The 23270-nt window shown below is 48.5% G+C and overlaps 11 non-coding genes across 11 annotated transcripts; all 11 read left to right on the top strand.

Moving 5' to 3' along the window:
- Nucleotides 1-4869: 4869 nt before the first annotated feature.
- Nucleotides 4870-4941, top strand: TRNAH-GUG (transfer RNA histidin (anticodon GUG)). Its single transcript has one exon. It is a non-coding gene; the product is annotated as a tRNA-His (tRNA).
- A 131-nt stretch (nt 4942-5072) lies between these two features.
- TRNAH-GUG (transfer RNA histidin (anticodon GUG)) lies at nt 5073-5144 on the top strand. Its single transcript has one exon. It is a non-coding gene; the product is annotated as a tRNA-His (tRNA).
- A 6099-nt stretch (nt 5145-11243) lies between these two features.
- TRNAH-GUG (transfer RNA histidin (anticodon GUG)) lies at nt 11244-11315 on the top strand. Its single transcript has one exon. It is a non-coding gene; the product is annotated as a tRNA-His (tRNA).
- Nucleotides 11316-11438: 123 nt separating this feature from the next.
- On the top strand, nt 11439-11510 carry TRNAH-GUG (transfer RNA histidin (anticodon GUG)). Its single transcript has one exon. It is a non-coding gene; the product is annotated as a tRNA-His (tRNA).
- Nucleotides 11511-11642: 132 nt separating this feature from the next.
- On the top strand, nt 11643-11714 carry TRNAH-GUG (transfer RNA histidin (anticodon GUG)). The gene has a single exon. It is a non-coding gene; the product is annotated as a tRNA-His (tRNA).
- Nucleotides 11715-16746: 5032 nt separating this feature from the next.
- TRNAH-GUG (transfer RNA histidin (anticodon GUG)) lies at nt 16747-16818 on the top strand. The gene has a single exon. It is a non-coding gene; the product is annotated as a tRNA-His (tRNA).
- A 132-nt stretch (nt 16819-16950) lies between these two features.
- On the top strand, nt 16951-17022 carry TRNAH-GUG (transfer RNA histidin (anticodon GUG)). The gene has a single exon. It is a non-coding gene; the product is annotated as a tRNA-His (tRNA).
- A 132-nt stretch (nt 17023-17154) lies between these two features.
- TRNAH-GUG (transfer RNA histidin (anticodon GUG)) lies at nt 17155-17226 on the top strand. Its single transcript has one exon. It is a non-coding gene; the product is annotated as a tRNA-His (tRNA).
- Nucleotides 17227-17358: 132 nt separating this feature from the next.
- TRNAH-GUG (transfer RNA histidin (anticodon GUG)) lies at nt 17359-17430 on the top strand. Its single transcript has one exon. It is a non-coding gene; the product is annotated as a tRNA-His (tRNA).
- A 132-nt stretch (nt 17431-17562) lies between these two features.
- TRNAH-GUG (transfer RNA histidin (anticodon GUG)) lies at nt 17563-17634 on the top strand. The gene has a single exon. It is a non-coding gene; the product is annotated as a tRNA-His (tRNA).
- Nucleotides 17635-17766: 132 nt separating this feature from the next.
- On the top strand, nt 17767-17838 carry TRNAH-GUG (transfer RNA histidin (anticodon GUG)). Its single transcript has one exon. It is a non-coding gene; the product is annotated as a tRNA-His (tRNA).
- Nucleotides 17839-23270: the final 5432 nt, after the last annotated feature.

Below are 23270 nucleotides of genomic sequence, written 5' to 3'. Positions count from 1 at the left end.
TTCGAACTGCTCTTCTTGTGAAAAAACTGAGACTGTGGAGCATGTACAGGGTTGGTCAAAAGTTCCCAGGCCACAGGGTATGTTTGCATACTTATATCCTGGCATTTATGATGGCGAAAAATCTTTCAATAAGGCTCTCAGAGGTGAGTACGATACTTCTTCTACCCTCTAGAGATACTTTGAGCTTCGGTGATGTCGTAACATCCTGACTATGCGGCTCAAAAGCGTACCCTGCGCCCTGGAAACTTTTGGCCGACCCTGTACTTTTGTTGTAGCCTCAGAGACTTTTGTTGGCCAGTTCCTTAGCGCGTTTTGAGACCAGTTCACTTGGGGATCATCCGGTTGCTTGACCGGAGAGCTGCATGAAAGCTATGCGACCGCTATATATACTATAAGCCGTATTTGCACAGCACCTGTCTCGACTCACATATCTGATTAGGCGTACTCCAGATGTGATACGGAGGCGACGTGCAAAAATAGCCGTGCAGTGGTTGTTCCACCTAAAACCAGGGTGTCGTTCCCAGTGTTAACGACTAACACTAAAACCATTATATATGACGCAGTAGGAACAACGTCAGGTGTCTAGATGTACTCGTTGTGGAATAGTGCAGATGGGATCAAACTTCAGCGAGATGTGGGCAGACCCTGAACAGCCGCCACTCCTGACGCCGCTATTCGAAGCGACGGCACATACAACACGAACGTCTTCTTCAGGCTGCGTTTAATGGATGCGAAATATTTTGAAGGGTTACACATTGCCTCTACGGCCAAAATGCCGTGAACACCACTTGTTTCAGATGGGACAAATAAGAGGAAAGGTCATGCCCTTTACGCCAGCCATATGCGCTTATGAATAAACTGAAATGGAAGGATTTTAACATTATTTATTGTGATACTTCATCAGAAAACAAAAAGAAGAAATTTTTTGTTACCAATGTCTATGTCCGTCACCCGTCGTTCTGCCATCCGCTGCCCTTGTTTTCCTTGCCCAGGATGCGAGCAGAAAACTAAAGTTTCTTCCTTTTGTTGCTCTCAGCAGCGCCATACGCGTCTCTCGTTGCCTCCGCGGACTCCTCAGGGTCTTCTGGCTGTTCTGGTTGCTCCTTCTTCAGAGCGCCGCCTTCGAAGGATATGACTGCGTCAGGCAGTTCTGCAGGTTGCTTCAGAGGCCGTTTACCCTGATGAGCCATCTTCTGATCGTCAATGGAGCCATCTGTCATTTCCGGGCATTGGAAATTGCGCAATATGTGCTGGACAAGATTCACCTCTTCAAATGTTAGGACGACAGGTGTCGGTCGACGCCTCGGCCTCGGTGCCACAGGAAGAGAACGCAGTTTTTGTCCACTCGGAAGCTTGGGGCGTCCTGAGCCACATTTGCTAGCAAGTTTCTTACCTGGGAGCTTGCGCTCCGGGCTGGCAGCAGTTGCAGTACTCATGCTGTCCATGAATCCATGCACTTCGCCGTATAGCTCGTCGCATTTAGAGTCAGAGTCGCCATTTGTCTCAGGTGGTGTATCGAGTTCCCAGTGAGAACCGCGAGTACTTCGCGGCTTCGTCGAGCTCTGCGAAGCCATTTCTGGTGGCGCTTGGTCTCCACCGGATCCTCTTGTCGTAAAGGGACGCAGAACGGAGCCTTGATTTGCTCGTTCTGCCATGTCTCCACCGGAGTAAACTTCAGCGCAAGGGCGAGCCTCTTGAGTCCCCGCTGGCTGCGGGTGGTCGGGAAGGTTACAAGTATCCGACCGCGCCTTGGCGACTGCGTCTTCTGACAGGGCACAGAACGAGGTGTATTCTGATGGGCGCGTGATCTTTGCGGCCTGTCCTTTTTCGGTTGGGTGGCCCACATTGACTGACGTCGATGCTCTAAGGGAAACCTTGGAACAGCTTGGCCCCAGGACCGATGGGCTAGCCAGTGCAACTCGGGCAGCGGAAGCAGTCGCTATGGCCTTTGCGGACGGCGAATGCGGAAAGGTGGTTGGGGTTACCTTGGTCACCGCGGCGAATGGTGATGAACGGTGGCCATGCGCCCGACCACGCACATCCTTGTTTCCGGCGGTGTTCTCCTCCGTGGCTTCCTCGCCTCGGCAAAAGCTCGCGGAGATCCGGTTCTGGGGCATTCTGTCTTGCGCCACGACGGGAGCCTTGCCTTGAGCCGGGTGTCCGCTAGTTTGTTCGGCCTCGGGTGGCATGAAGTCCGTTCGAATCCGGCCGATCAGATGGTGACTACGGCGGGAGAGGCGTTGGCTGAAGCGGCACAACTGCGTCCAGCACAGTCGAATCCTGATCCTCAGAGAGAGTCACCGCGGTCTCAGTGTGTGCGCCAGCTTTGGAGTCACTGAGAGTTGTCGCAAGTGAAGCTGGTACCTCCGGGAATAAACATGGCGTCTGTTCCAGCGCAGAGGGCGCGTGACAAGACTCTATCCTCTTCTTTTTCTTCTTTTGAACCGACTTCATCGTCTTTCACTCATTTGGCGAATATATTGCCAGTAATGGGCCTGAAAGAAACCTGAAAGAAAGAAGGTGAGCAAGGCAAAGTAGCATGTAAATGCATGGTGAATGTTATACTGCGATTAAAAGACATTGCAGTTTCGGTTATTTTTTACTGTGTATTGTTAACTTTTATAGGACAACATATATAAACTCGTCTGAGCGCGAGAGTTGCCGTAAACACTGTCAGCAACAGCGCCTTTTTTTCCGCCCAGATTTGGACTGAATGCGACCCGTACCAAAAGCGGCATCTTTCCGATCAAATTTTCCGACTGCAGCAAAACCCAAACTTTGCGTGCTCCGTTTGTGTGACGACACGTATTTTAGGAGGAATCAGTGTGGCCTTTGAAGCCACCTCGTAGAGATAACACGCTAAATATCTAGATGATGCGACGACCGGCGGCTACCATCCGTAATAAAAAAGCTCGTGCGGCTCTTTAAGCTGGCAGACGACATGCCAGCTAAGTTGTTCCGAATAAAAAAGAGCAGGAAATGTTGCTTTCACGTAGCTCCGCGAGGAGCTTACCACGCAAGGTTAATATACAAACGTGAAGTCTAATTCCCTTAAGGTGACTTTATTTATTTCGGATCACCGGCTCCCCAGTTGCAGGCCGGGGGCGACCTTACACGAGCGCGGCCATCACGCGAGTGTGTGCGGAATTATCTATAAATGGCAGAAAAAAATCACTTCCAGGGCTCAGTGCACCGCAGCGAGCTATGTACGAAGGAATGCTGGGACGATGAATATATCATACGCCGTTTGTTGAAAGCTTGAGGCCTTAGTAGACTGACCGTGGATTTTGCTCAGCATACAGTATACTGAAGACTAAGGTTTGTCGAAAACTCGTCTGGTCAGGTACGTAGCAGGGTAATTATTATAGTACCAAAAAAGGAACACGCCGACCAAAGGTTTGGGTCAAAAAATGTAGACATCTCGGCTTCCATAAGGAAGCTTTCTTCACTGAAAACTTCGCTCGAAGAGTGCCAGTTGAGAACGTTTCAATAATCGTCCGTGGCATCTAGCGTACGTAGGCGGCAGATTGCTATCGTTGCGATTAAGCGTCTGTTCCGTCGTCTGTATCAGCAGAGACTCGAGAGAGTGGCGTGAAAGACTGTTCCTCTCCTTGGTACCTCTTTTGGTGCCAATACACTATACTGTCGTGTAAGGGTGGCTGTTTTTTATTTTGATGCTATATGGCGTTCAAACGAAAGTGGCATTTTGGCACTCCAATTTCCCGTCTAGAGTGAATCCTAGACTACGCGTACCCCATTTACTTTTGGCAAAAACTGTAGGCATCCACCGCCAATACGACACGCCAGCAAACGGCTCTCTTTCGAAGGCCAAAGCGTTTTCATTGTCAAGCTCCAGGTGTGCCTAGCGTGATTGCCAAGAAGGCGCGTGTAAGTCAGATCTGCGTCACTGCAAGATCTTGAAGAATCACGGGGTACAACCGCGGTACAACTCACGCGAGAAATTACAGAAGCCTTCGCAATCAGCGAAAGATGCGCAGAATGTGTTATTGCTCCCTCTGTCAGTTTGCTGGCTAAAAAGATAGCCTTCTTAGCTGTTAACTTTTTACTGGCGCGGTTGCCGGTCTTTGTTTTCTGTTCGCTTATGTGTATGCAACCTTCCTATTTATTGCCTCGTTGCAATAAAGCGTTGTTGTTAGTAGCGCTCGTGATGGGCCCTTCTCTTTCTGTCGTCCCGTTTCTTACGCTATAGCTGCTTTCTTTGATAACCAACAGGCCCAAATTCACGCCTTAACGAACTGGCATTACGAACTGTAACGAACTGTAGGCATTTTCTTGTGACGAGTATTTTTCTAATGCTTCCAATGTTTGCGGCAGGAAAGCTTTTTGTTTCTTTTTCGTTTTACACCACTACCTTTGACACCACACGCATTTAGGCACTTGACAGCTGAAGATGACATTATCCGGTACAATAAGATCCAGTTCTTGCGCCTTCATAGAATCTTACAAAACACGTGTGCCGGGCATTCAGGGTCCCAGGTGTATAGCTGAAATTGCACATAAGCTGACGGAAGTCTTAAAACCGCGAGTCTGCGACGCCTAGCGTTTTTGGGCTGATTTAACAGCTTTTCATCATGAAAGTGCATTTCGCACGATTACCTATAAAGGAACACGACAACCGTGTTTATTTGGGTACCCCTGTTTGCTGTGTCTTATGCCAAATGTGGCAATCAAGAAAAAAAAAATTACCCGGGTTCATATCTTGATTACAGTAAGAGGTCTTTTTTCTATTACACAACTCGGAACACCCCTGCTCTGCTCTCCATCCTCCTCCTCCTCCGTGCTTCTTCAGAACCAGTTTGTCAGGCTTGGCGCCGGCGCTTTCCCGGCACATTCCGTCCCTCCCGGGCAGCCGTGATCGTATAGTGGTTAGTACCTTGCGTTGTGGCCGCAATAACCCAGGTTCGAATCCTGGTCACGGCATTTATTTTTTCTCTTTTCCGACTCGGATCACCCCTGCTCTGCTCTCCATCCTCCTCCTCCTTAGTTCGTCACAACCAGTTTGTTTGCATTGGTGCCGGCTCTTTCCCTATGCCGCCCGTCCCTCCAGGGCAGCCGTGATCGTATAGTGGTTAGTACCTTGCGTTGTGGCCGCAATAACCCAGGTTCGAATCCTGGTCACGGCAGTACTTTTTTTTTCCTATACTCCAACATTAGAAACTTCTGCCGTAACATATCGCCATCTCACTTCTCCATCCTTCTTCAGACCCGGTTTCTCTGCCTTGGTGCTTCGTCTCTCACTGCGCTGCTCCCGGGCAGCAATGATCATATACCGCAAACGACTTAATTTTCGCGGGGACAAATTTTAGCCTTTTTCGCGAATGACATGCAGCTCCTCAAAAAAAAAAAATGGTTCACAAATAATTTCAGAAAAATTTTCACTTCGAATAGGGCAAAAAATGGACTTGATGTTAAGAACGGTAAAATACGGTGACAACTCCATTTGGCGCATTATTTTCGCGAAGAGGATACATCGCCCTTTCCAGAAATTGCTTTTTTCTTAAAGCTGGGCGCTAAAAAAAAAAAGTTTTCTTTTTTTTTATTTTCGTCTTGTGTGAACCACCACGTAACAGGGGCCACGCGATTGTGTTTGCAGTGTCCGATAGTTTTGAAAATCCGGGGCATAGAGGATTAATTAGTCTTCCCCTCTGTGCCGAGATGTTTAATGCTCGTGGAATGTTTCTAAAAATCGACTTCAGTCGAATTTGCGAAAAACTGAGCTCGAATATGTTGTTTGCAGTAGCCGTGAGTACCTTGCATTGTTTTCTGAGATATACAGTAGTGATAGATGAAGACCCGGAATGCAACTGAAAATCATCTACAGGCAAACAGGTGATGCGTTGTTAGCAACTTTCTTTGACTCTGTCCAGACCGATTGAACTTGGAGACAGACGTTTTCGCGAACAGCAGGTGTTTATGTGTTATTATACAGGTGGATGGATACAGCGAGGATACCAATTACTGGAGAGAAATAGCCGAAGAAATGGTTCCCAAAAGAAAAGGGTGGATGTTGTGTAACCGTTGTATTTTCGTGATTGCAACCGAATTTAACATTTTCTTTTCAAAAAGGATATCCCGTTCTAGCTTTACGAATTGCGTAGTATGGGAGCCAGTATCCAGTGGTGCCACTTTTTAGTGCGAAAACGCTACTTCCCTAGCGAAGCTGAAAAACCCGAGGTATATGTGAAGCCTCAGCCTTTGACTTTGCTCCGTCAACTCGCGGAACACCGAACAAACCCCCCACCGTCTGCTGATAGCGGCTGACGATAACATCTTGCGTGGGGTTGGTTGCGAGAGAGACGGTGTTGCCTGAATTTCTTTTCTCACGTCCCACTCGGTTTAACTGCGTTAAAACCCTACCAGTTTTTTTTTTCACGCTGTGCATTTGGCCATCCAACTGCTATTGAACCCGAATATATTAATTAATAAAAAATAATTAACTGTAACAATGACTACCAGTTAAGCAATTTATTAATTATTTAGTTGATTCATCATGTTTCAAATGTCCAAATCACCGATACTCACCTATGGGGCGGAAACGTGGAGGCTAGCGAAAAGGGTTCAGCTTAAGTTAAGGACAACACAGCGAACTATGGAAAGAAAAATGATATGAAGCGGGGAGAGTGGGTAAAGACACAAACGAGAGCTAATGACATTCGAGTCGAAATCAAGAGGAAGAAATGGGCTTGGGCAGGGCATGTAATGCGAAGGCAAGATAACCGGTGGTCCTTAAAGGTAACGGAGTGGATTCCAAGAGAAGGCAAACGTAGCAGGGGCGGAAAAAAGTTAGGTGGGCGGATGAGATTAGCAAGTTTGCGGGGATACGGTGGCCGCAGCTGGCAAAGGACACGGTTAATTGGAGAGGCATGAGAGAGGCTTTTGGCTTCAGTGGGAGTAGTCAGGCTGGTGATGATGACCTACCGCAAGGGGATTAACCGCGGATTAAGCGGTGATGTCACAACTGTTCGATGCAATTGTCTGGAAGGCCTCCGTTGAGGAACACTCGCCGATTCGTTTTGAAAGATTTCTAGAGAGACGTCCCATTTTTGTGATTCAAGATAAAAAATAACCCGCACTCATGCTAAGCGAGCATACATGTTAGAAAATTATTAGCGATAACTCATACAGCGCCGCTACTTCATCACCTAGCCACAGCAATTCGGAGCTGCCATCATGAAGCGAACAGCGCATTCTGAGAAAGATTTGGTAGGCCGAAGAACAAGGAGAAAAGCTGGAGGGAGCACTTGAGCTCCGCCCTAAGGGTAGGACGCGATAGAGTTGACGGGTTAATGCCCATATATGCGGAATTGGTCCTTCTCTACTTTACATTCATAGATTGCTGGAAGTCCTCAAACCCCTCCTGGTCCAGTGGTGCTGCAGTTAAACGATTCGCCACTGTCCTGCGATGGCAGGTGCTGCCCTCTTGTGGGGCTTGTGTGAACCAAGTTGCCTCCCCGAGCAACCTCTCGTGACCAGTCATTAATTTAACTGCCACTCCTGCACACGATGCGCAGTTTGCTCAGAATCCGTTGGGCAGGTTATGATGACGTCACTAGGTCACGTGAGCTATGTGGCCCACCTGCCCCCTAGGTTGCTCCTATGAAGCTTTTTCGCAGATTTTTCACTCCTGGACAACGACGCCGCCTGTTTTGAACAGTGTTTCATCCTACTGTTTTTGTCTCGTACTGCGTTCTTTTTACGACGCTTCTTACCCAACTATCGCACCAAAACATCTTAACCCGGACTTGTGAGACAGGGGATGCTGCTGGTTTATGGTCGTCAAAATGCTGCTTCGATCAACTTTCATCGCATTGTCGGAAATTATATTTCAAATAGTCTTTCGGTTTTTAAGCTTTCCAATAACCTTAGAAGTCTCTGTAATGATGTTCAAAGCGTGCGATCATGTGGTCTCCGCGGCAGTGTTTGGCCTCAGCTACAACAACAACAACAACAACAATAATAATAATAATAACAACAACTTTATTCATATTATACATACAGACTTGTACGAGCACACCAAAGCACCAATTTGGCTTGCAGGGTGTCACCCTCTAGCAGCGGCAATCTAAGTACACAACATACTTAATAGAAAACGAACTATAACAAAAGAGAGTATATAGCCATGCGCAAGTTCACTAAAACTTGTACACTAAAATAATCAATCAGACGATTACATATACACAGTGTAGAAAACAAAAAAAAAACTTTGCGAAGGAAAGAAAGAAAATATAGGCAGAAAGAAGCTCTTCCGGTTGCAATTTTCCTAGCGCTAACAGTGCACTTCTTAGCTCAGTGCGAGTAGGTGACCACTCTGCAGCCAGACACGTTTGTGCAGCAGTCCTGTGTCGGTAAGCACACACACTGAAAGCGCACAACAGATTTTTTTTATTTCCTCCCCATCCTTCCAAGAGTAGCCTGCCTAGCGAGCTTCTTGACGGCAGCTCAAGAGCGCGCCTTTGAAGCTTGAAGAATTGCAGACGACCATTTCTGCAGTGTTGGCTGTGTAGAAACTCTAACTTCGGCGGATGTAATTTTGACTACGGGCAACCATGGACATTCCGAACCCATATCGGGCAATCGCAATGCAATAAAAATTAGTCTTCTGTTCACTTCCAATGGTGGTGCGTGTCGTTATTTTCGCTCCCCTGAGTTTCTATAGGCTATAAGTAGCAAAACCGTGGCACCACTATTGTAGTATAGTTAAACCACTGGATTCCAAGAGAAGGCAAAAAGTTAAAGCTGGATTCCACGAGAAGGCAAGCGTAGCGGGGGGGGGGGGGGGGGCAGAAAATCAGGTGGGCGGATGCGATTAAGAAGTTCGCGAAGATACAGTGGCCGCAGCTGGCAAAGTAGAGCGTTAATAGATGGGAGAGGCCTTCGCCCTACAGTGGGCGTAGTCAGGCTGATGATAATGATAGAAAATTTGAAGGGGCCCGGCGTTTACTTCGTCGTAGCTGTAGCTTCGTGCTGACCGAACTACGAAAGGGAATCGGGATTACTTTATTATGCGCATTATTTCGTTATAACGAGGTTCGTCTCTATATCGTTTGCGGCAGCTGCTCAGTCAAGCTGGTTCTGGCACTCTGGTGTCATTCTCTCAAAAGACGTTTCTGTACAGTGCACTGATCTGCTTGTCTGTCAGCCTTCTCCTCATCTTTGGTGTTATCAGCTTTCGACGGCATACTCACGATTACCACAGCTCCAAAGAATAGTTTCTGGGACAGATTGCAGCCAGATAAGATCCGCGAAACGCCGATAGAGACTAAACAGATGGCCTCATGCTCGCCGAACACTTATCGCACATAGCTCGTTCCTTTTGTCAGTGCACGCCAAAGTTCCGTCAAACGTTGCACCCATAAGTTAAACGAAGCCTCACGATAGTGATGTAGCCCCTTTGCCAAACGTGACCGAGCAGCTGGTTTTTGCTTCTCAACCCTCACCTCACCGCCCCGCACCGCACCGCTATCACCGATATCACCGCACCGCTAGTGTATCCTCAATGAAGTCTAATCTCAATCTTCTACCCCTCACATCTCGTCGAAAGCATGCACGGTTTTGCCTTATTCATAAGATATTTTACCATGATGACTTACACGGTAAATTGCTCATTCCGCCTTCATATGTATCATCACGCATAGACCACGTTCACAAGGTTGACATAAATTCATGCAACACCAAATGTTTCTCCGATTCATTCATACCCCGCACATCTAAAGACTGAAACTGCCTTCCCTCTTCCGTTGCAACAATCAATAAATTTTGGTTATTTCAGTCTGCCGTGCGCAATATAGACCATGCCAGTTTTTCTTAACATTGTATAAAACCTACCGCTCTTCCTGTGTGTTCATATATTATTTAATTTCACCACTGTGTACACTCAAACGTTATCGCGAATTTCATTGTGTTATATTAATTAAATGTTATGGGACCTTGTTTTGATCATTTTGTAACCAACCTCAATTGTCGTTTACAGTGTTACTTGTATGTTCTTATTGCTGTGCATATTTTTTGTTTGTTTATTGATTACAACCCACTCCCCTCCGTAAAGTTTATACCCAGAGGGTAATAATAAATAAACCCTATAACTGAGCCTTTACGGCACCCCTAAAGACCGAAAGGAGCCAAAACGTGAGGGCAAGGGGTCACCTTACTTTAGAGAGATTCAGAGCTTAAGGGCTGCTGCAAGTTATGCTCTATTCGCGGCTCAGAAAGAAACTACCGTCGCCCGATTACTTTTGGCAAAGACTACGTATCCACCACCGACACCACAAGCCAGCAAACGGCTGTGTTTCGGAAGCCAAAGCGCCAGTCAAGAAAAGATTTCACAAATAATTCCTAAACATTTTCATTGTCAAGCTCCGGCTGTTTCCGGCAATAAACTGTAGGCATTTTGTTGTGTCCAGTATTTTTCTAATGTTACCAATACTTGCGGAAAGAAAGCCTTTTTCGTTTCTTTCTTTCTTTTACTTTGACACCACACGCAGTTCGGTACTTGACAGCTGAAGATGACATTATCCGATACAGTAAGGTCCAATTGTTGCGCCTTCATAGAGACTTACGAAGCACAAGTCTGTCTGGCACTGAGCGCCCCAGATGTATAGCTGCTATGTAGGAATTGCACGTAAGCTGATGGAAGTCTTTAAACCACGAGTCTGCAACACGGAGTGTATTTGGGCTGATTGACCTGCTTTTAATTATGAAAGTCCGTTTCACACGATTATCTATAAAGGAACATGACAACCGTGTTTTTTTGCGTACCCCTATTTGCTATGTCTTATGTGAAATGAGGCAATAAAGAAAAAAAATTACCCGGGTTCATATCTTGAAAGCGGCAAATGGTCTTTTTTCTATTACAGAACTCGGGACACCACTGCTCTGTCAGCTCTCCATCCTCCTCCTCCTCAGCGCTTCGTCAAAACCAGTCTGTCTGCCTTGGCACCGCCTCTTTCCCGGCACAGTCCGTCCCTCCCAGCCAGCCGTCGGCATGCAGATGTAAACGTGTGTTCTGTGCAAGAAAACTTCATTGCAAGTGTCGTGTGCCTGACAGAAGTATACCGAGCACAAGCTGAACAGCCTGTCTGGCTCTCTGTACTAGATGACTTGGCTGTATTGAAAAGATTTTAATCACCCTTGTATCAGCCGCATTGGGCTGAGGTGTTTGACATTTGTTTGTAATTTAGGTTCTGCGTCAAAATCGGCAATAATGAAAAAGAAAATCCCAGGCTGCCGTGATCGTATAGTGGTTAGTACCTTGCGTTGTGGCCGCAATAACCCAGGTTCGAATCCTGGTCACGGCACTTATTTTTCCGACTCGGGTCACCCCTGCTCTGCTTTCCATCCTTCTCCTCTCTTCTTCGTCACAACCAGTTTGTCTGCCTTGGCGCCGGCTCTTTCCCGGCACAGTCCGTCCCTCCCGGGCAGCCGTGATCGTATAGTGGTTAGTACCTTGCGTTGTGGCCGCAATAACCCAGGTTCGAATCCTGGTCACGGCACATATTTTTTCCACTTTTCCGACTCGGGTCACCCCTGCTCTGCTTTCCATCCTTAACCTCTCTTCTTCGTCACAACCAGTCTGTCTGCCTTGGCACTGGCTCTTTCCCGGCACAGTCCGTCCCTCCCGGGCAGCCGTGATCGTATAGTGGTTAGTACCTTGCGTTGTGGCCGCAATAACCCAGGTTCGAATCCTGGTCACGGCACTTATTTTTTCCACTTTTCCGACTCGGGTCACCCCTGCTCTGCTTTCCATCCTTCTCCTCTCTTCTTCGTCACAACCAGTCTGTCTGCCTTGGCGCCGGCTCTTTCCCAGCACAGTCCGTCCCTACCGGGCAGCCGTGGCGCTCATGCTGTTTCCGGCCACGCCAGTGAACGGTCGCAGAATCATGAGCTCCGGTGGAGCGGCGATTGCGGCCCTTGCTGGCCGCGGAAACAGGTCCGACATTGAAGCAGATAAGGATTACGAGATTATTTTGCCTACTCTGCCAACAGGACGTGTTGTTCTCAACACGGTGTTTTTGCACGGCGACGTGCGAGCGCGGCCTTACAAGGTCGAAGACTTTCGTGACGCCCTCACCCAAGCGGGTGCGCTCCCCGACGTTGTGGCGTTGGGGGCGTACCAAATCAACCATGTTTGGGCGGTGACACTCAACAGCGCTGAAGCAACGAAGCGATTGGCGGATTTCAAGGACCTACCAGTTAAAGGACGCTGGTGTCTTATATTCGACCCCGAGGACCAGGTGCTGAAACTGCGGCTACACTGGATGCTGCACGGCGTCGCCGACGAAGATATCCGGACTGCGTTTGCGGCCTTCGGGAACGTGACGGAGGTAACCCGTGAGCGTTGGCGAGTGCAAGGAGTGAAAGAAAAGGGCTCCACCACAAGGATAGTTCTGCTCAAGCTGAAGCCTGGAATGAAGGCGGACGACCTCCCCCACCAGATAAGAGTCGCCGGCGAGCTTGCCCTTGTGGCCGTGCCTGGGCGGCCCATGCGGTGTTGCGTTGTCAGGGAAGCGGACATGTCCGACGTGACTGCAAGATACCTCGCTGCTCACGCTGCCGACGCTTCGGACATTCGGAAGATGGGTGTGTCCGCACATACGCTGCCGCAACGGTGCCAGCGCTTAGAGAGGAGATACCGGAAGACGTTATGGACGTCGTCGAGGCTGAGGAAGCAGCCAAGGGGACCGATGGTGTGGAAACCTCTGCGGTGGCCCCCAGCGTGATAACTCCGACGACCACTGAAAAAGAGGCGGGCGAGGGCGTGGATAAGAAACAGGTACTGCCATCCGTTGTTTCGGAGGTGCCAGTGAGCGAGGAAGTGCCCCTTCAAGGGACAAGTGCTCCGGCGGCATCGGCGGATGAGAACACCAATGCGGAGAACGGCGGCCGGTCAACGAGCGCTGGCAGTGCGCCGAAGCGCCCGCACGCCGACGCCGGTGACGGAGTGGAAAAGCAGCTCCCTGGCAACGCCGAGGAACCACCAGCGAAAACTGTGCAGGGACGACGACCTTCCTTCAGACCGAAACCTAACGTCGCGACGGGCCGGAGGGCAGCCGAAAAGCCGCTCTTGCAGCACGTCCAGCCCTATAATTACGATGGCGGCGGGACTTCTGGAAGCGTCTAGCGACGTGCTAGGCGCGAAAGGTAAGCACCATGCTCCCTGCGTCCTTCTAAAGTACGAAAATGGCGATGCAACAGTCACTGAGCGTAGCAACGCTTAACGTCCGTGGGTTTGCATCGAAAAGAAAGCAAAGTCAAGTATACCGTATTTTAACGGACCAGGACGTGGACGTGTTGGCGGTTCAGGAAACCAAAATAGAAGGGGAAGAGGACACGGGGAGCATGGTGCAGCGTTTCACGTCGAGGTACGATGTGGCTGTTAGTCACGCGGTTGGCACATCGGCCGGGTGCCTTCTGTTCGTTAAGAAGTTGCCAGGACTGACATTGCAAGAAGTGATTTCATGTATGCAAGGTCGCTTTATTGTTTGTGACTTCGTTTTTCATAACAGCGAATGGCGCGTTCTTTGTGTTTATGCACCGAATGCGGCTGATGAAAGGTTAAATTTTTTCGTGAGCATCCAGCGATATCTAAATAGTGGGCGACAACTCGTCGTTATGCATGGGCGATTTCAATTGTGTCTTAAGCGCTCGAGATAAGACAAGTAGCCGCGTGTTTAGAGACGCAAGCACGGATGTTTTGTCGCAGCTAGTTGGCGAATTTGCTCTAGATGATGTAGCCGAGTGTTTGGAGGGAGCGCGCAGCGTGAAATACACGCATTTCCAAGGTTCTAGTCATGCCCGACTCGACCGTATTTATTTATCGTTGGATGCGATTCCGAAATGCCAAAATTATGTCGTTATGCCAGTGTCTTTTTCGGATCACTGTCTTGTGAAATGTACAATTGGCACTAGGAACAGAAGGAAAAATTTTGTGTGGGGACTGTGGAAGCTAAACTCCAAACTCTTAGAAGATGAAGCTTTAGTTGAAGTAATTGCAGAGAAGCTTAAAGAGATTGAGCAAAGGCCTTGCACCACCATTGGAGAGCAGTGGGAATGGTGCAAACAAGAAATTAAGATGAAAGCTATAGAAAGAGGCAGTTGTATTCGACATGACGAAAAGCGAGAAGCTTGTTTAAGGGCGACACTAAATCAGTTAATAGCGCACGAGTGCAAAGAGCCAGGGGTCTATAATGACGATATCAGAAAACTGAAAAAGAAAATTGAGTTACTAGATGAAGATCGATATCGAGGAGCGTTCGTTCGCGCCAGGGCCGAAAGATGCGCAGCAGGCGAGACGCCCACTAAACGGGCTCTCGGTCTCGAGAAAGCGCATGGTCGTCGAAACGACATAGAAAAGATAGAGTGGAACGGCAACCTCGTGGCAGATAAAGACGGCATTGCACGTGCGTTTTACGAATACTATCAGCAACTGTTTGCATTTCGCGACATGAACATGGACAGGTTTAAGCGCGTGTTTCTTTCTTCCTTGCCACGACTAGATACTGACACAACAGAAATGTTGGAGCTGCCGATTTCCGAACATGAAGTTGAGCGTGCCATTGATAATCTAACTCCAGGGAAGTTGCCAGGGCCTGATGGCTTGAGCGCGGCTTTTTATAAAGCATTTAAAAAAGTGTTGTCCCCATTGTTAGCTGCAGTATTTAACGAAGGCTACGATCTTAACTTGTTGCCGCCTTCTTTTGCGTCGTCACATACTGTACTAATCCCTAAAACAGAACAAACTGAGAAATTGAGATTGGTGACGTCATACAGGCCAATAGCGCTAACAAATGTTGATTACAAGATACTAATGAAAGTACTAGCAGCCAGATTACAGACCGTTATTAAGGAGATTGTTGGGCCTCACCAGACTTGCGGGATCAAGGGAAGGACCATTGCTACGAACATACATAAGGCGAGATGCGTACTGGAGTGTTGTGATGCAACATGCGGTAGCGTTGCGGTTCTGCAACTCGACCTTGAAAAAGCGTTTGATTGTGTTTCACATGATGCCTTGTTTGCAGTTCTAGATTACATTAATGTGGGTTCTGTTATCAGCGAGGGCGTAGCCTTGGCGTACCGAAACTGCACTACAAGATTAATTGTCAACAAGGAACTTGGTGCACCCGTGAACGTGCGACGTTCGGTGCGTCAGGGTTGCCCCCTCAGCCCGCTTCTGTTCTGCATTTATATTGAAACTTTGTTCTTGTCAATCCTTGAGAATGAATCTGTACAGGGCTTCCAAGTCCACATGACGGAGGTCAAACTTTTGGCGTATGCTGATGACGTAGCCGTCTTCTGTACGAACAGAGAGAGCGTTAGCGTGGCAGTCGAAGCCGTGAAAGATTTCAGCACGACCACTGGAAGTCCGGTGAATTGGGGAAAGTGTCTAGGGTTTTGGCACGGAGAGCGGCCATCGACGCCTTACACGTTTGCCAACGTGACTTGGGCCACAACCCCGGTTAAGTACTTGGGTGTGCCTCTAGAATGCTATGAAGACAGTGAGGCATTTTGGCGCGATCAAGCCCAAGAAATCCGTGAGAAGGCTGACAAATGGAGCGGTGTGCCGCTGTCTATCTTTGCACGCGCAACGGTGTGTAATCTGTTTTTTGTTGCCAAGTTGTGGTATGTAATGCAAACGCTTCACTGTTCCAGGTTAAACATTCAGAGGCTGCATCGGGTATTTGCCGCTTTTGTTTGGACGTCCAATTGGGAACGGTGTAGACGGGATAACTTGTTTCGGCGTGTCAAAGACGGGGGTCTTGGGCTAGCACACTTATTCGCCCGACAGCTTGTAAACAGATTCATTTTCTTCCGCGACGTAAATGATCCATTTCTGCGCACTGTTTGCCAAGTAAGGCTCGTGCGGGCGTTGCCAAATTTTGTTGTTGCCACAGAAAGTATGCCAGGGCGCCTTTTTTGTTTTTTTAAGAGAAGTCGTAAACAGCGTCAGAATTTTGACAACTCGTTTTTCGATTCAATATTTGTGTTCAGTCAATAGGAAAAAATTGTATAAGGATGTGTGCGATGACTTTTTCTCCGTTCCTGTGTACAGAGCCTTGTACAACGGCTATCCGGGTCAAGATGTATTGAAGCGGGTCAAAAGGATGCCAGTTTCCCCAGGAGTAAAATCGTTTTTCTTTAAGCTGCATACTGGAACGTTGTCGGTAAAAACATTTCTTGAAGACAGGGGTTTTTTTCTGCCATGGGGGTCGCTTTGTTTAATATGCAAACAGCCTGAGACAATAGATCATGCTTTTCTACACTGTTGGGAGGGGGTTTATTTTTGGGACGTGCTGCAAAGAACCCTTATAAAAGACTTACCGTTAGATACACGTAGCATCAGGTTCCTATCAACAGATAACGAAGACGGCATACCTTTTGATACCGTCATGTTAATCGGTCTGCACAGCCTCTGGCGGTCCCGGATGGCTGGGTATCATTTAGACCCCGATGCTCGCCCTGCAAGGCTCTACTTTCGTGAAAGTATGCATGCCTTTGTTGAAATGCACAAATTGAAGTGTACAGTTCCAGAATGGCTGCCAAGATTAGAGCCCTTGATTCATTTGAGAGAATTTTAAAACGACAACGTCATCCCACCTAAGGATGACAGCTTCCTTATTACTATCATTTCCACGTGAACTTTTGGCTGTGAGTTCGCTTTATTTTTTCCGTGTACGATTTTGTACTGTGTAAGTATCCGGAAATAAAGAAAAACAAAAAACCCGGGCAGCCATGATCGTATAGTGGTTAGTACCTTGCGTTGTGGCCGCAATAACCCAGGTTCGAATCCTGGTCACGGCATTTATTTTTTCCACTTTTCCGACTCTGGTCACCCCTGCTCTGCTTTCCATCCTTCTCCTCTCTTCTTCGTCACAACCAGTTTGTCTGCCTTGGCGTCGGCTCTTTCCCAGCACAGTCCGTCCCTCCCGGGCAGCCGTGATCGTATAGTGGTTAGTACGTTGCGTTGTGGCCGCAATAACCCAGGTTCGAATCCTGGTCACGGCACTTATTTTTTCCACTTTTCCGACTCTGGTCACCCCTGCTCTGCTTTCCATCCTTCTCCTCTCTTCTTCGTCACAACCAGTTTGTCTGCCTTGGCGTCGGCTCTTTCCCGGCACAGTCCGTCCCTCCCGGGCAGCCGTGATCGTATAGTGGTTAGTACGTTGCGTTGTGGCCGCAATAACCCAGGTTCGAATCCTGGTCACGGCATTTATTTTTTCCACTTTTCCGACTCTGGTCACCCCTGCTCTGCTTTCCATCCTTCTCCTCTCTTCTTCGTCACAACCAGTTTGTCTGCCTTGGCGCCGGCTCTTTCCCGGCACAGTCCGTCCCTCCCGGGCAGCCGTGATCGTATAGTGGTTAGTACCTTGCGTTGTGGCCGCAATAACCCAGGTTCGAATCCTGGTCACGGCATTTATTTTTTCCACTTTTCCGACTCTGGTCACCCCTGCTCTGCTTTCCATCCTTCTCCTCTCTTCTTCGTCACAACCAGTTTGTCTGCCTTGGCGCCGGCTCTTTCCCGGCACAGTCCGTCCCTCCCGGGCAGCCGTGATCGTATAGTGGTTAGTACCTTGCGTTGTGGCCGCAATAACCCAGGTTCGAATCCTGGTCACGGCATTTATTTTTTCCACTTTTCCGACTCTGGTCACCCCTGCTCTGCTTTCCATCCTTCTCCTCTCTTCTTCGTCACAACCAGTTTGTCTGCCTTGGCGCCGGCTCTTTCCCGGCACAGTCCGTCCCTCCCGGGCAGCCGTGATCGTATAGTGGTTAGTACCTTGCGTTGTGGCCGCAATAACCCAGGTTCGAATCCTGGTCACGGCATTTATTTTTTCCACTTTTCCGACTCGGGTCACCCCTGCTCTGCTTTCCATCCTTCTCCTCTCTTCTACGTCACAACCAGTTTGTCTGCCTTGGCGCCGGCTCTTTCCCGGCACAGTCCGTCCCTCCCGGGCAGCCGTGAGATTCGACTTCCGGCCACCGAGCGTGACGGACGTGTGTATCATGGGCTCCCAAGGAGCGGATTTAGCGGCCCAGCCGGGCGGCGGTATCAGGAGTACGATCAAACCGAACGAGGACTACCAGCTGATTTTGCCGCATTTGCCAACAGGTTCGAGCGTTTTGCATACTGTTCTTTTGCATGGCGACGTCCAAGCCAGGCCATACCGTGTTGAAAACTTTCGTGACGCTCTTGAGCGTCTGTCATTGCTGCCGGAAGTGGTTGCCCTCGGGGCATATCAGATGAATCATGTTTGGGCCGTGACATTCTGCAATGAAGAAGGAAAAAAACCAAATGCTACAGTGGAGGCGTTCAACGTCAAGGACCACCGCTGTGTGGTCATTGACCCATGCAACCAGGGCGTCAGGCTGAAGCTGTTCTGGCTGCTACACGGCGTGAAAGATGACGACGTGAAGGCAGCTCTGGCGGCTTTTGGAAAAGTGAACGACATAACTCGGGACAAGTGGAGAGTCAAAGGCTGCGTCGACAAGTCGTCTACTACGCGCTCAGTGACACTGAAGCTGAAGGTGGGCGTTACCATCGAGGACTTACCGCACCAGCTGCGTGTTGGAGAGGACGTCGCACTCGTCCACGTTCCTGGCAGAGCTCCGCTCTGCCTCCGGTGCCGCGGCACCGGACACATACGACGGGAGTGCCGTGTGCCACGTTGCGGGCTCTGTCGTCGCTTCGGCCACGACGACGCCCAGTGCGTGCGAACATATGCTACCGTAGCTGGTCCTGGTCGTAGGGATACTACTGAGGAGCATATTATGGACGAAGTCGACGCGGTAGAGGCGACCCGTGAGAGTCGGGAAGACGCAGTACCGAAAAGCATAGCTTCAGAAAAAGCAACGCTTCCCACGGAACATGAGGCTGCCAACTCAGAAGAACCACCTGTGCCTGACACCAGAACTGAGGCGGACGCGGGAAAAGCAGATGATGCTGCGGTAGGTGCACCTGAGACGGTTTTGGAATCGACCGACGAGAAGGACATTGACACGGAGATGCCCGCGGCGTCAACTTTGCCAGCGAAGAGGACGCACGACGAAGCTGATGACAAGGCGACGAGCTACGACGGGACGGACCATGAGGAACCTCTTCCCAAAGCGCCTCCTGTTCGACGTGCGGCCTACAAGCCCAAGCCGAACATCCCTCCTGATCGTAGGACTTCGTCGGGTGTCCCTCCGCCTTAGCGGAGGTGCCTTGCAGGGTCTTCGTGTTGGTAACCCGGTCTTCGATCGGGTTCAGTGCTGACACCGCCGTAGTTTGCAAACTGGGAGGATTTTTGATGAGGTGAGCTGCAAACCGATGTTACTTCGAGAGCGGCGAATCCCAACCATTTAGATGGCGTCTCAAATAACATCTTGCTTGCGTATTGCCACACTGAACGTGAGAGGTCTTTCTGCGCGAAGGAGGCAAAATCAGCTTAAGCGTCTCTTGTTCGAAAACGAAATCGATCTGTTGGCTGTTCAAGAGACAAAAATTGAAAGCGAAGAGTTGACAGATGCGATGGCAGAAATTTACCGTGCATAGTTCAGTGTTTGCGTGTGCCATGCAGAAAGAAAGTCGGGAGGGTGTCTGATTTTAACTCGAAACGGCAAAGTCGCCGTGGAAATTGTATTTTCCTGTGAAAGAGGCCGGATTGTAGCATGCGATTTTTACTTTTCTGGTGTAGAGTGGAGAGCTGTGTGTGTATATGCACCTAATAGAATTCCCGAACGAGATGCCTTTTTTCGCCGTGTTCAACCTTTCCTGCTGACAGAAAAGCGTGCACTATTGCTTGGAGATTTTAACTGCTTGTATAGACCTGAAGATAGAACAAGCAACAAAACCCTGCAGGACACGAGTGCCGAGCTGCTGTCTGAGATGATTAATGAAGCAGAATTGGAAGACATTGGCATTGTAATGCAAGGTTCAGAACAAGCACAGTACACGCATTTCCAAGGCGTTAGTCACGCAAGGCTGGACAGAATTTATGTTCCTTCTGAGGTTGTGCCCTTGTGTTCCCAGTACCAGACTGTGCACGTCAGCTTCAGTGATCATTCTTTAGTCGTGATCACACTTGGGGAGAGGAAAAGGACTGTCAAGTTTAGTTGGGAATTATGGAAATTTAATGACTCATTGTTGGAGGATGACGAGTTTAGCAAGAAACTAAAAGACTCAGTCAAAAGCTTGTTAGAAAAAGAGACAGACTTTATACAAACATGGGAACAATTTAAATGCGACGTGAAAGTGGCCGCTATAGAAAGAGCATGTGTTTTAAAGCGTAAGGAAAAACAGCAAGAAAAGGAACTTCGTACCGAGCTTGATTTCATGCTCAGCATGGAAGGCGTCAAGCCGGGGTTGTACAGACAAGAAATAAAAGACCAAAACTAAGCTTGAACTAATAGATGAAACGAAATATCGAGGTGCTGTGATAAGGGCACGCAGCGAAAGATTTTGGCTTGGGGAGACGCCCACAAAAAGGGCGCTCAGCGACGAAAAACAGTATGCAGTTTCGAAAGAGATAAAGGAAATTTGTTATCGCAATGACGTAACTTCCGAATCTGAGGTGATTGAAAGGGCGTTTCTGGAATATTACCAAAACTTGTTCAGCCTTAAAACGCCTGATGTTGAACATTACAAAACTGCATTCCTGTCGCTAATGCCAAGAGTCGAGGAGGACCTGGCGCAGGTACTTGAGGAGCCCATAACGGCAGCAGAAATCGAAGCTGCAATACAGCAGCTGAGCTTAAACAAGTCGCCTGGGCCGGACGGCCTCGGTGCCGCACTTTACAAGGCCTTGAAAACAGAAATGGCAATAGCATTGCAGCGCGTAATAAGCGAGTGTTACGAAAGAAAGTTAACTCCGCCGTCTTTTCGAACTTTCCACGTGGTGTTGATCCCAAAATCTGACGACCCGAGTAGGTTGCAGTCAGTTGAGTGTTATCGCCCAATAAGCTTAACTAACGTAGACTACAAAATTTATATGAAAGTGCTAGCCGGACGACTCCAAACAGTAATTAAAACCCTTGATGGCCCACACCAGACCTGCGGCATAAAGGACAGATCCATTTTTACTAACATACACGTAGCTAGGAGTGTCCTTGAATGCTGTGATGCAACGGAGGGTCGTGTCGCCATGATGCAACTGGACCTGCATAAGGCGTTTGATAAAGTTGTGCATGAAATTTTGTTCGCGCTGTTGGAACATGTGAATGTAGGATGTATCATCACTGATGGCGTGAAAATGGTTTATGATGGCTGTACATCAAGGTTCATAATTAATAACCGCCTGAGTAATAGTATTCCTGTCTTGTCGTCAGTGAGGCAGGGTTGCCCTCTTTCTCCACTGCTTTTTGCACTTTACCTGGAGCCCTTTTGTTTAAAGCTGTTAACTACGCAAAACATTCGAGGTTACGCCTTTTGTCATAATGAAGTGAAGGTATTGGCATATGCAGATGATATAGCAGTGTTCTGCAGAGACCAGTAAAGCGTGCAAGAAGTGATGAGAGAAGCCGTAAATTTTTGTGATGCAAGTGGCTGTGCGATAAGCTGGCAGAAATGTTTTGGTTTTTGGCATGGAAAGTGGCAGGCCACGCCAGAAGTATTCTGTCGAATGAAGTGGGTAGACACGCCAGGAAAGTACCTCGGCGTGCCGCTAACCAAGTACACAGAAAGCAAAGAATATTGGGCCCATGAAACCGAACGAGTCAAAGCTCAGACAGGCAAATGGGGCGGTCACAACTTTTCCATGTTTGCAAGAGCTACGGTGTGCAACATGTTTTTAATAGCGAGGATTTTTTACGTTCTGCAAGCGTTAACTTTGCCAAGGACTTCAGTGCAAAGGTTGCACAGAGTGTTTGCAACGTTTATTTGGTCGTCAACATGGGAACGTACCAGCCGATGCAATCTGTTCGACAAGGTGCGGAACGGTGGGCTACGGTTGTCAAATTTATTTCTGAGAAAGATAATCACTAGATTCTTTTTCTTGCGTCAAGATAATGATTTTCTGCGAACTGTTATACAAGTGCGATTGTCAGTATCACTGCCTGATTATGTTGTGTCATCCATGTCTGCAGGTCGGAGTGGGTTAAGTGCTTTCTTGCAAGAAGTTGTTTCAGCAGTCCGTATTCTTCGGTCAAAATTTTCCCATGAGTATCTAACCATTGTAACAAGGAAAAAAGATGTACAAGGACCTGCTCGATGTGTTTCTGCCAGCGCCTGTTTATCGCAGTGCATATCTTTTGGGTCCCGAAAGCGATGTGCTAAATAGAGTCAAAAGAATGCCGGTGAAGCCTTCAGTGCGTTCTTCCTTTTTTCAATTGCATACTGGAACCCTCCCAGTGAAGCCATGGTTGCTGAGCAAAGGCCTTTTTGTACCTTGGTCTGTAGAATGTCTTATTTGCAAAAAACTGGAAACTATAGAACATATCTTTCTCGACTGTCATGACGCTCTTTTTTTATGGGATGTTTTGAAACGCACACTGAAAAGAGATTTCCCCCTGACGCCTTTTGGAATACGCTTCCTACCATGTGCAGAACCAGGTGAAGTGCCTTGCGACCTGCTAATGTTGCTCTGCATGCACAGCCTATGGCGTACGCGAATGGATGTCAGGCATGAACATGTTGTTGTGAATCCGGCTCATCAGTATTTCATTGAGAGCATCATGTATACTCAGGAAGTTTTCGGACAGCAAGCTCCTCAGCGTGAGTGGCTGCCTGTCCTCGACCAACTAAAATCATTTATCCCATTTTATCATCGTGCACTAGCTAGAAACTGACCAGTGCTTTTATTGTGATGTCATTGTATTTTTGTGTGTTTGCCTGGCCAAGTCGGTAATAAAAAAAAAAATCCCTGGCAGCCGTGATCGTATAGTGGTTAGTCCCTTGCGTTGTGGCTGCAATAACCCAGGTTGGAATCCTTGTCCTTTCCCACTCTGAACACACCTGCTTTCCATCCTCCTCCTCTCTCCATCGTCACAACCAGTTTGTCTGCCTTGGTGTCGGCTCTTTCCCCGAGCCACCTGTAACTTCCGGTAGCGATTCGACTTCCGGCCACCGAGCGTGACGGACGTGCGATGACGGGCTTCGTTGAAACGGCTACAGCGGCCGTGTCTGGCCGCGGAAACAGTATTTTCGCATCGGACAATGATTATCAGGTCGTATTGCCTAATTTGCCTACAGGTCGATAGCTTTGTCGAGAACACTGTTTTCTTGCACGGTGATATCTGGGCCCGGCCATTGAGGGTTGAAGATTTCCGCGACGCGCTCGCTC

Source organism: Amblyomma mixtum, chromosome 9 (genome assembly GCF_055824585.1).
Source record: "Amblyomma mixtum isolate Tamu chromosome 9, ASM5582458v1, whole genome shotgun sequence".
NCBI classification, from domain to species: domain Eukaryota; kingdom Metazoa; phylum Arthropoda; class Arachnida; order Ixodida; family Ixodidae; genus Amblyomma; species Amblyomma mixtum.
This window is presented reverse-complemented; position numbering and strand designations above follow the sequence as displayed.